The sequence below is a fragment of the Acanthopagrus latus genome, chromosome 1 (genome assembly GCF_904848185.1).
Source record: "Acanthopagrus latus isolate v.2019 chromosome 1, fAcaLat1.1, whole genome shotgun sequence".
Classification (NCBI taxonomy): Eukaryota; Metazoa; Chordata; class Actinopteri; order Spariformes; family Sparidae; genus Acanthopagrus; species Acanthopagrus latus.
In genome coordinates, this window is record NC_051039.1 from 16,288,067 (window position 1) to 16,301,430 (window position 13,364).

Sequence of the window (13,364 nt, forward strand, 5' to 3'; positions counted from 1 at the left end):
GCGTGTACTTGTTTGTGCAGCAGGACCTCAGCCTCTCTCCTCGCGCGTTAGCCTCGGGGGCAGTGCGTGCAATGCTGACTGGCATTGTAGCCCCTAAACACTAACCATGCACCTCTGATGCCTTTGAGTACCCCTCTGTAGAAGCGGGAATTATTCATCAACGCCTCTGATGAGTTCACGTGTTATATATATATTTTTTTTCTTCCTCTGTGATGGCACATGCGGGCTTTTTGTCTCACATCTCGACCTACTTGAATAACTTTTAAGCTGGGTGGTTTTGTTTGATTCAATTCTCTGGATCTGTCTCTCATCACTGCACCTCTGATCTCTCGCTCTCTCTCTCTCCCTCTCTTCCTGCCTCTCTCTCTCTCTCTCTCTCTCTCTCTCTCTCTCTCGCCCCCCCCCCCCCCCCCCTCTCTCTCTGCCTCCCTCTCTCCTCGCGGAGCTTATCTCGGTGCGCATCGTCAGCATCAGTTTGAAGTCAAATCTGACAGCCGCTGCCTTGCCCGGTCCTTTTCCTTCTTTTTTTCTCCCTCCCGTCTCTTTTCCCCCCCCTTCTCTGGTGGTCATCCCGTCTCGTTTCAGAGGTACAGACCCGGATTAGTGCGCTAAACGTGTGTAATTATTGATGTACTTTTTCGGGGGAGGTGGGTGGGTGGATGGATGGACGGATGGGTGAATGAAGTGAGTGGTGGTGGTGGTGGTGTGGGGGGGGTGACCTCGATTGGCGCCCGGGATGAGAGAGAGAGAGAGAGAAAGAGAGAGAGAGAGAGAGAAAGAGAGAGAGAGAGAGAGAGAGAGAGAGAGTCTCCACAGGCTGGCGTGGCTTTTTCCTTTTTTTTTCTCCTTTTTTTTTCTCTTCCTCTCAACGTGGTCTTCACCTTTTTCCCTGTGTCTGTGTGTTTCGCAGTTGAGTCGGGACTGTGGGAGCGCGCGTCTCGTCGCTGTCTTCAACTTGGGGTGAAGAAAGACCGGGGAAACTCCTCGGGATTCTCCGTACACCGAGCTCTGATCCGGATATTCTGGTGAGCACACTTTTTGGCCAGAGGGAGAGAAAAAAAATGTGCTTGATTTGAATCGTGTGCATCCTTTATTTGTTGGGGGGGGGAATAGTGCTCCTTGTGGTTTTGCTGTGCTGATTTGGAAACGGGCTTTTTAAAAAAGAGAGAGAAAGAAAGAAAGAAAAATGCCTCTTGCACTTTTTGTCTAATTGTCTGTGTGAAACATTTAAAGACGCGTTGAGGGTGATCGCTTCTTCTCTCCGCGCCGGAGAGCTGGAGGAGGCAGCGCAGCTCTCCTCTCTTAACATTTTCATTTCTTTCCTTTATTTCTTTTATTTCTTTTCTTCTTCTTTTTTTTTTTTTTTTTTGGACCCCGTGGCAGCGAAGTTCTCGCTCGTCGTGCCACGGCAATTATAAACGCGGTCCGTTTGTGACAATTAGGAGTCGGTATTCCTCTCACGGAGGGCGAGAGAGTAAACCACAGCCGGCCGGGGTGAGGGAGAGAGATTAGGTGAGGAGTGTGAGGAGAGAGGGAACATTTGAGGGATCCCTCAGGGAAGCGGCGCTCCCCTCCTTTTTTTTATGAGAGGGATTTTATTAGTCTTTTTATTTCCTCACATTGTCTGATATTGTTCTAAAGCTTCTACTTAATATGCTATTATTGTCAGTGCCATTACTTCCCCTTGTGTCTGTGTGTGTGTGTGTGTGTGTGTATATATATATATATATATATATATATATATATAGTAATAGTGGCATCCTTCAGTACTGCTGGCTGTGCTGTAGGCAGAGAATCTATGGGGCCATTTGCTGCTTTTATTGTCCTGTTTATCAATTAAGCTTGTCTATAATGGAGATATCACACTTCCTCCAACATAAAACATTACTCTCCCACACACCATCCGTTAGCATCTCACCTCCCACATAGCCACACTTGCTGTCCACGGCCGATTATCTGGTTATGTGCCACCATTTGCACTAATAGAGAGTCCCCTACTTTAGTGTAATGACAACCCGATCCGTCACCCCCCCAACACAGGGGCCGCTTAGAGGCTCATAAGCGGTGTCATCAAGGGCAGATTGAGTAGCCGTAAAAGACACAGAGGAGATGACAGAGTGCCCGTGGAGGTTGTTTGAGGAGTTTGCTGATGTGTTTTATTGTCCATGTACAGTACAGGGGTCCCGCATTGTGAAGCGTGGACCCAGGATTGTGTGTGTGTGTGTGTGTGTGTATCAGCTCTGCTCAGCCATGTGTACGCAAGGAGAGAATAAGTGAGCAAAAAAAGAAAAGAGGGACAGGGGGGGGGGGGGGGAGAGGGAAAAAGAGAGAGGGAGAGATTATGCTAACTCAAAGTATTGGAGGAGGAGGAAAACCCATGTAAGCAGTTTTTCTTTTTTAGCATATATATATTTATATATTTATCTGTCAGGGCCTTCACTGATACGCACTCGCCTCTTCTGGCCCTGACGTGCTTGTCACCAGCATGAGGTTTATGTGAAAGAGGGCCACTGCTTGTTTTAGCTTAGCTCGTGTGACTGCAAGACAAACAAGGGGAGGCTAAGAGGATTGACCGGACAAGACCCCCCGACTTAAACACAAATCAAGGCGGATTATAGCTCAGGTAGCATGAGAAGGGAAAACTGCCGGACAGCAGTAAAGGGTCCGGTGCAAAGTCTCCCTCAGACAGTCATTTGCAGCCCATAGACAATCGAAGGGGAGCGTGTATATTTACTAATGGGTGATGTTTGATAATCACAACACTTGTCATGTTTTGAGCTAAAAGTAAAAGTAAAAAAAAAACATGTTAAAGTACATTTATTCCAACAGGAGAGTGACCCATGTCAGTCCTCCTCAATTTACCCTTAACCATCCTCTCCAGATGAGTTTCAGTGCCAGGAAAAGCCACGGTGTCAGGTGAGAGCGCAGAAAGACGTGAGGCACGGTGGGTGATACTTAATTATCAGAATTCGGGCCGTGTTTTGAGCTAAAGGTGACATTTCAATGGAGGGGGGGTGACATCCCCTCTCAGTTACCCTGCGGTACTCCCCCAGTCTGGGATTCACACACATGCTCCAGCTCAGATGTCTAAACATCGCCGTATGACACGGCCGGTCATTCGTGTGATCATTTTTAACTCGGCGACCTCCCGTCAGTCTCTCGCCAGGTGAAAATGAGACCAATGCGCTCTCAGGTGATGTGTTGACACAGTGTCGTCGATGGCAGTCAAGATGATGATGATGATGATGATGATGATGATGATGACGACAGTGCTCTGGTTAATGACAGTCAGGCTGATCTCATGCTGATGATGAAGCCGGCAGGTAGCTGCATTACATCATGGTGTTACCGCGCCGCAGTCAGGCGCCTCATCTGACATCAAAAGCACTTGATTTCCCAGAATGCTCTTCCCTCTGAGTGGGCTTGTGTGGCTTATATCGGTAGCGGAGGCAAACACCAGGTTAAAAAGCCTCTCGCAAGAAGTAGACAAGTTGAGTACCTTCTGACAGCATGAAAGAACGGATCTCCTTGTGTTTGGTGTTGCTGGCAGCAGCATCGCAGTCTTAAGAACACGCCAGTCCGTTGCAAAATGGTCGCGGCACACAAAGCCAGTCCTGATATTTCCATGTGACAGATTGTGTGTGTGTGTGTGTGTTTTCTCCTTCCTCCGGATGTTGTTTGTTCCTTCAGATGCACACACTCACTAAATCACGCACAACAGACGCATAAACGCACTTACAGACGCATTTATCGACAGATAAATGACCAACAGAGACACATCACCCCCCCCCCCCCCCAAAAAAAATACCCAAAACACATTGATTGCAGGGCCGCGGTCGCACTTGCCTACACGCTTAGGTTAAAAAAGAAAAAAAAACCTTATTGTGTCTTGGACGTATCCGCCCAGTTCTGAAACGCATTACGTAGCCCCGGGCTTAAAAATATCCCGAGCACAAACACACGTACACAGTCTGAGCAGGGACAGCCCCGTTGTGTTGGCACGGAACCAGAGAGCTGGTGATAACGAGGTTGAAGTTAGTTAGGATTTTAGCTGCGCCTCAACCTCCTAACACCCTTTCTAAATCTGATTCATCCCAAAATGAGATGTTTTTCCAAGAGAGGGAGATGAAAACATGCTCTCTCTCTCTCTCTCTCTCTCTCTCTCTCTCCATCTTTCTCTTTCTCTCTCCCTCCCTTCTTCCCTTGCCAAATACAGTTGAGCTCAGGCCCCCCCTCCCTCCCCTCTTTCTATTACTCTCATACTCTCACACACTATCTGTTTCACACCCCGTTCCTCCCTCCCGTTCTCTCACATCTCTCTCTTCTCTCCTCCCCTGGCACCTCGATGTGTTTCTCTTTAATTGAGATGCATTTCAGTGTGGTGCAAATTAGCTTTCTACAGCTCCAGTCTAAACTTGCAACCTGTGTGTGTGTGTGTCTGTGTCTGTGTGTGTGTTTGTTCGTACGCCCATGCATGTATGTGTGCATGTGAAATCTATATGTGCGTGTGTGTGTGTGTGAGAAAAGAATTCCCACAGTTGAAAGCGCTACCTTCCTCCTCGTTTCTCCAACGCGTCTTGTGATGCCTCCTCTCTCCCACAAACTTACATTTTTAGTACGGCATTAACAACCTTCACTTGTTTGGACTCCCTCTGTTTTCATGTCTCTTGGCTGTGACTCCCACCGGACTCCGGATTTGAATTTGGATCTGTGCGTCTGAGATAACAATGTGTGGCGGCTTAGGGAAAGGGCCATAAATCGGGGGGGGGGGGGGTAAGGGGTGTTTTTTGGGGGACATGCTATAGTTAAGCAGTGCTTGTGTTGCTCAGGTGATCGGGTCTGGTTCTGTTCTGCTGAAGAGAAAAAGGCAAGCCGGCCGTGTTCTGGTCAGAAGTGCAGGGCACAGCCGACAGAGAGAGTATGGTTTGCCCCTCTTTACGTGTATTAAAATCACGTTCACAAGCAAAACATTGCCCATCGAGAAACATTGCTATCAAGAGTTTTCTCCTTTTTTTTTTTTTTAGAAAATGTTCTCAACATTTGCAGGAAGTGGCTTCCAACCTGAGGGCCGAGATAACCCGCAGGCTGCGATGGATAAATCTGATAAAAACAAAACAAAACCCCTTCTGAGATCGTCGCTTATTCAGACCTCTCTCTAATCTTTCTGCTTTTTTTTTTAGCATGCCACACTGGATTGTTTGAACTCTTCGGGTACCTGAAACTTTTCAGAGGAAATAATCTCAGACGATTACTCTCGCGTTGAGCTGCCCTGAGTATTCCCCTGAATGTAACCTGTGGTGTCGGGCTGCAGGTAGACATATTGAAAATGTGAAATTATCCCGTCTTGTGGCAGATACCTCTTCTTCTTAAGCAAATAAAAGATACATCCAGCAGATAAATACGGTGGGATTGTTCCTGAGACGAGTTTTCCCAGGTGGTCTCTGGCGCGAGCGTGTCCGTGCGCGAGTGTGAACGCGTCCTGGTGCACTTCGCTCGACTTTGAGCGTGCGCACGTATGCTCACATGCATGTGTGAGGGCGAGAGGAGTCGTTAGGGAGAGTGATGCTGACAGTGGGGTGACCTTGGGGCTCCCAGTCTTCCTCCTGTCGATGAAGGGGGATGACTTAGTGCCTCCCTCCCCACCCATGATGGCTCATTTATTATCATTAGGCACACAGTCAAAAGATGCTGCTCAGACCCTCAAAACAGAGTGGTACATCTGGGCGTGCTCGTGTGCGTGTGCGTCGCCGAGCGTGAGAGACAAACAGGACAGAGACAGAAGAAGGAAGTCTTATCTCTCACCATAAGTGCCGCACATCTGAGCATATGTGTCTGTCAGTCTGCGTTTGTCACAGGTGCGCCTGCCTTTTGTGCTGGCTTCTGAACGCGTGTTTATCCATATCTTGACAGAAGACGCGCTCGCCTGTCAGTCCACATCTGCCGGCGAGAAGGCGCCTCTCGCTGCCTGCTTGCCGTGCAGTATAAATAAACGCTTCACGCCCTAACCCTAACCTTACGTCACCCCAGCCAGCGAGCAGCATCCGTGGTATATGGGTACATCAGGGCGGGCCTCTGTGCTATCGTTTCTCAGCGTGATGGATGGAGACTTCTGCAGGCCAGTCAATACCCAATCTGAGCCCCACTGTCCTGATTTAAGATACAGCAGCACCCAGGTGACACACTCAGAAGCACGCCACTTTAATCACTCTGAGCATCAACTCTACACTGCCAAGATTGGTGCGTGGGCGGGTGTGAGTGTGTGTGTGTGTGTGTGTGTGTGCGCGCGCGTTTGTTTGTATTAGTATCTCACTCAGTCAAGCACTGCTGTAATCACACAGCGATCGGCAAGTGCCTGCACTTCTGACAGAGTTAACATTTCTTTAGAATGGAGAGGGAGGGACATAAATAACCTTTACAAGGGGAGGATTTATGCTGCATGCGGCTCGAGCGGCGACAGAAAACATACATGAAGAAAAGGAGGTGGAAGTGAGGGGATAAAATTTTGTGTTAGACCCGGTGTAAACCGCAAGATCGGTGAATCCCTCTCTCCCACAAAACGTCTCTCTATGTAATGTTTCTAATTGGCTGGCTAAACGGAGGATCAGATTCAGTGGCAAAGTTGGCGAGTCCATGAAGCGTGACATCCTTATAGTGAGTGAGAGACAGGAGGCCAGGATCACTGATCTTACAATATGAGACACCATAGAGTGGGATTGGTGTTTGTTCATGTTGTGGTTTGGTTAAATACTGGCAAAAATCTGTGCATTACCTCTTAAGTCCTTGTTAAATTTAGTTAAGATTATTTCAACTATGTAGCTTTTAAAGTCATTTGGGAAAAGGTTGTTGATTGTTGAGTCTCACAAAACATCGAATACCAACGCCTTGGATTCATTGTTGAAGTCCGACGCCCTGAGCGTGATTTGGTATTTGACTTCGATCGGCGTTTGATTTTGATCGGCATTTGATTTCGACTGGTGTTTCACTATTCATCGTTAGCTTTTGTTGACTCCAGCCCCCCTCTCGCAGCCCTGCAGCCGGTAAGTGGTTACAGGTGATGAAAGGATGGTTGGAAAGAGACTCAACAATCTAATATCTTCCTGCAGAAAGTTACATAGTGCCGTGTTTGGTTCAAGAAGTGACAGTGTAAATCAGTAAAACACATGGTGGTGCATGAGTGAAAGTGCAAGAAATTTGTTGTACCTGTAAGCCCCCCGGGCCAAGGTCTCAAAAAGCCTTTCTGGATTACAACAAAGCTAAAAGAGAAGTCGGCTTCAAGTCGGTGTTTTCTTTTTCAGCGTTAAATCAAGACCATTACCTTTCCATTTAACCTTAACCATGTGCCCTGGGTGGCTTAAACAAACACTGCAAGTGCTTCAGCTGCCAGCAGCAGATTTATAAGGAGAATAAATGTAAATAGGTTCTGCAAATACATTCAGCATAAACACTTTGCATTGGAAAACTACATTTAAAAGAAACATTTCTTTGCTGTCTTAATATATATATAAAAAAAAAAAAGAAAAAAACATCTATGCAGAATTACTTCTCCTACAGATGACTTGCATCTGTCATTTTTATCAAGACGTGGCGGCTGCGTTCAGGTATGTCCAATCTGGTCTACTGGGAAAACATGTCAGATCTGAAATAATTGTGCCTTATGTGAGGATGGAAAAGTGATATTTCACGAGCTGAAAAAAACAAAAAAAAAAAAAAAAGGGTGGGCAACTTCACATTCCGCGTCCTCCATGTGTACCATCTCCCCGCTGTTTCCGTTTATGAGCGCATCATGCCGGAGAAAACGCTTCGGTACGTGCGGTAATCAAGGGAAGATTGTGTTTGTATGAGCGAGCGGCTGGATATCGCTACTTTATCAGAGAGTAATCTGTTTGCATTGGTTCAAATTGTTCCCTCTTGACGTCTCATCACTCACGTACATGCGCGACACACGCTTAGTTGTGCGCACCCAAAACACACACATACGCACTTTCCACCAGATCCACCCCCCCCCAACCCCCACCCCCCTCCGCTTTGGCTGTTAGTCTAATTTATGAGGTGCCGTTAATTTGGCCTAAACGCTCGTTGCGAGACCTCCCTCCTCTCTCATCCCTTCATCTTCTGCATCCCTCCTTCTCATCCTCCCTCTCATCAGTCACTCGGCAGAGTAAATCAGAGGGGTGGTATTGCACAGCAGGCAATACATAGACTGGACACCTTGACTAATATACCGCTGTCCTTCTCCCTCCCTCCCTCTCTCCCTGTCTATCTAACTCTCTCCACCACCCACCCCACCTCCATCTCTCTTGCCCGCTGTCTAAATCAAATTTGGCTCCTCTCCTCTGTTCCTCTTTTAGTTTTGCGTCTTCCTCATTTCTGCCTGCGCTTCCTTCACCTCTCCCGTGCACTTCCCCTCCACCCTCCCTCTGCCCACCGTCTCCGCACTCCTGTCCCGTACCTCTCTTCCTCTACTCTCCTTCTTAACTCCCTTACCTCGCCTCACTCCTCTCTTTGCCTCCTCCACCCCCCTCCTCCCCCCTCTCCTGTTCTCATGTTAGGTGTAAATTTAGAACAGAAGGCATGAGGGGATGCTTTGTGTGTGTGTGTGTGTGTGTGAGAGAGAGAGAAAGAGAAACTCTACATGAAAGCTTCTCAGAGTCCCCATACAGCGCTCAGATGGGGCTGATTAAAAACCTAAAGCCTTGGTTTTCATCCACGTTTAGGATTCACATAAAATCAGATACACTACACACGCTCACGTGCAAAATCTGATATATACACACACACATTCACGTGCACACGCGCCACGCACGCCCACACAAAGACACACACGTCCTCCCCCCTCATTATCTTCCTCTTATTTCACTCTTTTGCTCCGTACTTCTGTCGTACCTTCCTCTTCCTCTCTCTCTTTCTCTCTCTCTCTCTTTCCAGCCGTCTGACTCTCAAACACAAACTCACACTCATAGCGTCTGGCTGAAGGTGATTCTCCCAGATACAGAAACAACGGCGGGCAGCCGAGACTCCCTCATCGCTTTACACCATACTGTTCTCTCTAATTCCATACATGGCACTCACTTGGGAGTAACCCCATCGCTGTACTCACTGTGCCGGACTGCCCCGGCACACTTATACATCACTGTCCATCTCCCCACTTCTTCCCGCTGTCCCTTTTCCATCTCGCGCACTCAATCGTTCGGGGTTTCGGGGCCTATTTATTTTCCCTCTTTTGCCTCTCATTCCTCATCGTTCGCAGCATCACTCTCTCATGCGCGGAGCGCCCGTCTTTGTCCTTTCTCCCCTCTCCCCCCTTCAAATTCCCACGGCACCGAGGGCTTAGCTACTTCTCAATAAATGTAACAACATCCAGCCTCCTGTTGTCTGCCATCGCCCCCCCGCCATCTCCCCCTCCGTTGCCATCTCTCCCTCTCCCTCTCCCTCCTCTCTCTGTAACCCCCACCCCCCACCCCCTCAACGGGCTTCCTTCTAGTGCACACTTACAGTCACAAGATAAAGCATGCTACCTCTGCCTTATCCCTCTGTGTATTATATAAAGCTACCGTGGTTATCATTAAGCAAGAACACCTTAAAACACTAGCTCATACTATATAAAAATCAGACTCTCTTTGGAGCGATGAAATGACTTAATTGGAATAGAACAGAGCAGAATGGAATAGAAGAGGATTTTTTTATATTGTTTACATAACAGGCAGAATGCAGAATACATTTAATGTGGCAGTTGTAGCTGAAAGCTCATTTGCCTCCGGTGATTTGCGGGTTGACGCTGCAGAGGCATTTAACAGCAGCCGACAGTTGTGGTGAATTAAAAGATTTTTTAGCCTCAAAGCAAATACAATTAGGAGTCATTATTCCAGCCCAATTTCAAAAACAGACCACGAAAGTGTCCAACTAAGCCCTCTATCATCGGTAACCCTGAAGCATGATCAGACTCAGACAGTTTCAGCAGAAGTGAGAGTTTTCCACACACCTAAACAACCCAATACACTTTCCAACGTTTCGTTTGAATACATCGCCGCTTCTGCTCGGCGATTGCAAAGTCGGATATTTTCTAAGTAGAATGAAAGAGGTTTTGAAGTAGTGCAACCTCTCTGGTGATAAATGGTAACTTCCACATTGAGGCGGTTTCTAAATGAAAGAGTTCAGTTCCCTTCAGTGGAGGCCTGTGTTTACCCTGGGAGTGCAACAGTTATCATAAGCTGCAGCAGATCCTAGAGTGAAAATATGATCCTTCAAATTTCAAATCAGTGAAGGGTTATATCTGACGCTAAAGAGGAATTAAAAAATAAAATGAAGAAAAGTAAGTAAGTAAAAAATGATACTGAATCTTTGAATAAACAAGGGGAAAATGCCCAGTCTAGTGATTGTCATGACATCTTACTTAACTACTTACTTACTTTACTAGTTGCAATAGCAGAGAGTCGGGAGGGTATTTACCAACTAGCCTCTGCATAACTAATGAAAGGAATTGCTCAACAGAGCCTTGTAAAGTGAGTCTGAGCTTCTCTAGTTTTAGGTGCTGCATAACATCTTTTATCAACAGAGTTATGTGTAGGCGGGAGGTTGTGCCTGTTTTCAGTTCAGTGAAATAAATCTACGAGCCAAAAAGGGTTATGAATCCTGCCGCAGTTGAAAGGAGTCCTTTAAGAGGACTTTCCTCTCTCATTACCCCGAATATAACCAACGTTGGATCAGATTCTACCATATGCCCCAACACATCAGAGTTTTAGATATAGTGTCCCAAAAAGGAGATATTTTTTTCACATTTGAGGGATGGAGATGATGCTGCTTCTTCATTGTAAACATAATATTACTGGAGTGAACTGAATTGCATTCGAATAGAATAGAATAGAATAGAATAGAATAGATTTTTTTGGAGGTTTGTTGGATATATATTGCTTGCCCGTTCATACAATTGTCTTGCGAAAAAATTCAATTCACCAGTAGATACATTCAGGTCATGTTTCTTTGGGATCAGCAGCATAAATCAGGAGTTATCAGCTCCTGGCAATGCTGGCAGCCTGCTCACACAGTCAGGTAAGTGCAGGATGATGCATTATTATTATTATAAGAAAAGATTTTTTCTCTCTTGATCCCAACTTAATATTTGGGGATCGCTGGACACATTCATTATTTCACAAGCGAAGAAAAAAAAATAAAAGCCTGTGTATTATGAATGCGGTGATATATGGATGTACGCATGTGAAAAGCAGATCCACAGGTTTTGTTGTTTTTTTTTTTTTTTTAACTCTTTCAACTTAAATAACAATCGGATTCAACGACAGACATGGAACCTGCAAATCAAGTGAGAATCGGGTGCATTTTTCTGGTGCGAATCCATAATATGGCTGTATCCCTGTGAGATCTCTGGGAGGCTGGCCAAGTGTCTCCGGCTGAGCCATCTCCATTCGCTGCGTGTCTGTTCAGTCAGCCACACAGAAGACAGATAGAACCACCAGTCTGCTCACCCCTCCAGTCGCACCAATGTAATCAGACCTCAGCAGCCATAAACCATCGGCTATGGACACTCTGCCTAGCCCCGCTGTCACACACACACACACACACACACACACACACACACACACAAACACACACCCACGCACGGAAACACAATCCCACGTGCTTAGATACGGACAAATGGATGTAGACCCGTGCACAAGATCGGGAATATGAAAAAAATAGAAAAAAATAGAAGCTGTTGCATTGGCTCCCACGCACGCACACGCCGACACATGTATGCACACACACGTAGCTCAAAGTGCGGGGCGCTTAGTGGTGGTCCTCCATAAGTTGAGGCTTTTTGCCCAAGGAGCTCAGCCCACCATTCTGCTGGTGCAGGAAGGATGTCTTCTGGCCCAGAGGGAGCCTTCATCGTGTTGCTCATCCTGCCACCACAGTGTGTGTGTGCGCGTGTGTGTGTGCGTGTGCGTGCAGAGATGGACTTCCATCTACAGTGTGTGAGTTATGTGAAAGCTTGTGTCTTTATCTCCCTCCCTCACTGTCTCTTCCCTTCCATCACTCTTTTAACACCTCCATCAGTGTCTGTTTCACCCCTCACCACCGCCTGAGTTTCAGGCCATTTTGTGTCTGTTTGTCTTTTTGTTATCGTGTATCCTTTGTTCTCCTCCTCAAAAAACTAACACCCGACGTCTACCCATCTCCCGTCCCCCCCCACCCCCACCCCCACGCCGTCTCTCTTGATGCTCCCTCTCTCTCTCTCCCCAGCTCTGTGATGAGAACGATGGTGGATGACTGTGCTTTAGGAGATTTACTGCTGGATCCTGTCTCTGTCAGGTGTGGAGACGAAAGGAAAGCGATGAAAGGGGAGGTGGTGGAGGTTGGTTGGGGGGGGGGAGCAGATGGAAGATAGAGCGGTACACAGGGAGACAACGAAGGGAGAGAGGGGAAGGAAATGGAATCAGAGGATGAGGGCAAAGAAAGGGATGAGAAAGAGAAGATTATGCAGGGGAGCATAGAATGAGATAGAATAAGAAAAATGTGAACAGAGTATAGAACAGGAGGAGAGGCCACACTGTTTTTTAAAGCAGTCTCTGAATATAGCTTGATAGAATGGCTCTGTGCTCGGATGTAACTAAGTCTCTAACTTTGCCTCTTTTTCTCCGTTTCTCACTGAAAATGTGCCGAAAAACACAAGCTCGCTCAGCCACACAGACGCAAACAAACGACTTGTCGCTCTCACAGGTGAAAGCTGCATTCACACTGACCAGAAACCAGTTACTCTGTGAATACGAACACTCATCTCACATTTAAAAAACACATTCTCTCAACGGATAAGTGTCGTGGGCCATGTGAGGGGTTAAAGTTGCTGCCGAAGGGTCACTGTCAGTGTCTTTAACCCCCTAAAAGCCCGTTCACACACTTTAATGGCCCCCAAGAGGGAACACACATATGTCTTCAAAGACCAGGCTTACTGCCTTAGAGAAGCAGCACAGCACGTTTGCACACAAATGTTTTTCTCTACACTGTTGCCTAATTCTTACATTATTCTTTGATTTCATTCTTTCATTCATTCAATCGATTTGTACGTCACAATGTACCTCACCTTCTCTAGTGACTCATTTACACTGTGGCATACACAAATGTGTGTGAGGTGATTGTAGGCGTAAATAACTAGCACTGACCTTTTGTTTTGGGTCTCCTGTAAAGTTACTCGTGGTCCTCTTGTTCTCACTTCTCCAACTGATTCTAATACGTTGTTACGTCAGCATCATTCTTTGGAATCATATGGGTTTAGTTGACCAAGAAAGCATCCACCATCTACTCACCTCCCACCATAAGTCTAGTTATTACACAAAACGAGTTTTCACTGCTACACTTGCAGCAAACGTTAAAGT

The 13,364-nt window shown here is 46.7% G+C and overlaps 1 protein-coding gene across 1 annotated transcript in view; it reads left to right on the top strand.

Moving 5' to 3' along the window:
• The first annotated feature begins 469 nt into the window (after positions 1-469).
• The window catches only part of ptprdb (protein tyrosine phosphatase receptor type Db), a 161,619-nt gene continuing 148,724 nt past the window's right edge, over positions 470-13,364 (top strand). The window contains exons 1-2 of the mRNA XM_037102768.1: positions 470-587; positions 911-1,025. The gene's annotated coding sequence lies outside the window, so the exon portion shown is untranslated. The remainder of the gene's footprint in view (positions 588-910; positions 1,026-13,364) is intronic.